This window comes from Scylla paramamosain, unplaced genomic scaffold (assembly GCF_035594125.1).
Source record: "Scylla paramamosain isolate STU-SP2022 unplaced genomic scaffold, ASM3559412v1 Contig23, whole genome shotgun sequence".
In the NCBI taxonomy this organism is placed as follows: domain Eukaryota; kingdom Metazoa; phylum Arthropoda; class Malacostraca; order Decapoda; family Portunidae; genus Scylla; species Scylla paramamosain.
Window position 1 is genome coordinate 145001 of NW_026973688.1, and position 3060 is coordinate 148060.

Genomic DNA, 3060 nt, shown 5'->3' on the forward strand with positions numbered 1-3060 from the left:
GATTGACTGGCTAACTGGTTTACTGGCTGGTTGACTGGCTAACTGACTGACTGACTGACTGGTGGAGATGCGACACGAGTAAAGTTTAAGACGGGACTGAGAGAGAGTGAGAAAGTGAGAGTGAGAGAGGGCACTGGGGTAAGAAGCGCAGGATGTGGGCTATGATGGCCAGTGTGGTTAGGTAGTTAAGGAATGGGAGAGAGGGAGAGGGAGGGGATGGGAGGGAGAGGGAGAGTGAAAGTGAGAGATGGTTGAGTTAGGTTGTTTGTTATTTCTTGTTATCTTTTATGTTGTTGTTGTTCGTTCTCTCTCTCTCTCTCTCTCTCTCTCTCTCTCTCTCTCTCTCTCTCTCTCTCTCTCTCTCTCTCTCTCTCTCCGTGGGTTGAGGTGCCATTATATACGAAGTGTATGAGAGCCGAAATGGCTCACCAGAATATCATTTTTGTCCTTGATCTTCTCTTCAAGTGAGTCTTCCTTGTGGTGTGTTTAGGTTTTTTGTTGTTTTGTCGAAGCAGTAGTAGTAGTAGTAGTAGTAGTAGTAGTAGTAGCAGTATCACTTGTAGTAGTAGTAGTAGTAGTAGTAGTTGTATTATTATTATTATTATTATTATTATTAGTAGTAGTAGTAGTAGTAGTAGTAGTAGTAGTAGTAGTAGTAGTAGTAGTAGTAGCATTAGTAGTAGTAGTAGTAGTAGCAGTTGTTGTTGTTGTAGCACTAGTAGTAGTAGTAGTAGTTGTAGTAGTAATAGTAGTAGTAGTTGTAGTAGTTGTTGTTGTAGTAGTAATAGTAGTAACAGTACTGTTGTCGTTACTAAAGCTACTCTGGAAAAACAGTACACACTAGCTTGAGTACATAAACACATACGTACATACATACATACATACATACATACATGTACACTGTACCTGTCTATACATACAACTAGTGTGAGGAGCTGCAGCACAACGGATAAAAACTCACCACTTTCAAAGCAAATAAGTAAATATAAATAAATAGTCATAATACTACAAAATGCAAGACATGCTCATGTGAAGAAAAATACCAGCTTTTGCCTCAATATATATATATATATATATATATATATATATATATATATATATATATATATATATATATATATATATATATATATATATATATATATATATATATATATATATATATTAACTCAGATTGATTGATTGATACATTTATTGTTGCATTAATAATGAAATACAACAAAGGAGGAGGACAGACCTTGCCACCCACCCCCTGGGCAAAGAGTTAAGGGTAGAGTATCAAAAATATAAAAATATAGTATACATTACAAGAATATAAGTAAATAAATCAATACAGATATTGCACTCCTTATTGTATAAATATCCTACAGTCTGGGAGCAACGTGGGATAGGGTTGGAGCGGTGACATAACAACGTTAATACAGGCCTCGGCTATACCTACACTTGTAAGAACCCCCAAGATCTTCCTGAGGTATGGAGTTGTAGGAGTCCGAGGATCACGATACAGGGGGTCAGTGATCCCTTCAGAGAGTCGGAGCCCAGGCATAGCATCCGACCAACAGTAAGACAAGTAATTTCCTGTATCCTACACATAATACTCGGCAGGTGCAGTTCAGCTTTGAGGACCGTAATCCAAGCAGTGCTTGGGCATCCCAAAATTATTCTCATGGTTTCATGGGTGGCACTAAACTGTATTAAAATAGGGGCTACGTAGTCCATGAGGGACCGTACGATAGATATATGGAACATCCTTAGGACTGGAATGCGAGCCCCCAGGCCCCTGTTTGCTAGCAGCCGAAGTGGCGCTAGCCGTGGCAGACAGAGGTCTCGAACATAGTGCACAGCGTGGAGTGCCTTCCTGAAATATCAATCAATCAGTGGTAGGCGACCTCATTTGGCAGTGTGCTACGGGAGGACTGACTGATGGCTGTAGTACCGTCACCGACGTTTCCCTAACTTTGCAGGTTTGCCAGATCAAAACCTTCCGTGAAACACTCTTATGTGGTAACACTGCAATCTAGAGCTTTCAGTTAATGGAATTCGGCGTCCCTAACATTTGTTATATGCAGAAATCTAAGCCTTTCCTTGTTAACATGGACATCATAGTAAATTCTATGTTTTTTTTATTATTTGAATGCATAAACACATAAGTAAACACATGATTAGCCGAATCCTTTGTTAAGGTACCGGAGTAGTCGTAAGTGCGCCCCTGCACACACGCGCGAGTTTTGAAGGGATAGAGGCCTCCACACTCCTTGTGAGACCCTTCAGTGAAAATGAGAGAGTGGCTCTCCTCTCTCTCATTGAAGGGAGGCCTGTCGTTGTGTCCAAACGAAATAAGGACGAGTTGATGAGAGGGTGGACCAGGCATCAGCTGATCAGCTGACGACATTGTTGGAACACGCGGTGGTGCCGCTTCTTCCGTGTGAAGAGCGTATAGCTTGAGGTACCCAATATTTCGCAGTTCTTCTGCTTCCACTTATGAATAAACAAAATGCAATTCTTATTCTGATCACATAATTCTCGCTCATACGTTTTGCTTACCTGAACATGCTTTACGCTGCAAATAAACGTGACACCCTGCAGGAAAACATCACCTTATTTCTTCACTTCTACACTTAAGTCGTGTTTGTATCTTGAAATATTACCTCATATACGGGTCGAGGGGGACTGAAATTCACGTGTCATATGCCAATGAGAATATACTAGCACTTCATTATGCATAAATTACTATATAATCCCTAATTATGCCCCAAGGGAAAGGTCTAAGGGAGGTCTCGAGGTACCTTGGATCTGCTAAGTTTTACTTGGAGGAAGATGTTGTGAGACGGGAATACCACCGTTAATCCAACGCCACATCGAGATCATATGGCGCCTGATGAGAATGAGATGAGAAGTGACGCCAGATATTGACGGATGGACACAGAAAGAGAGAGAGAGAGGGAGAGAGGGATTGAAGGAAAGAGAAAGAGATAAGACAGACAGACAGATAGACTGATGGAGGAAGATATGAAATAAAGATGGAGAGAAGAAAGAAAAGAAAGAAAAAGATAAAGGAAA

The 3060-nt window shown here is 40.7% G+C and overlaps 1 long non-coding RNA gene across 1 annotated transcript in view; it reads right to left on the reverse strand.

Moving 5' to 3' along the window:
• The window catches only part of LOC135097516 (uncharacterized), a 51987-nt gene extending 51839 nt beyond the window's left edge, over positions 1-148 (reverse strand). The window contains exon 1 of the long non-coding RNA XR_010265763.1: positions 1-148. This exon is cut by the window's left edge and continues 9 nt beyond it. This is a non-coding gene — a long non-coding RNA (uncharacterized LOC135097516).
• Positions 149-3060: the final 2912 nt, after the last annotated feature.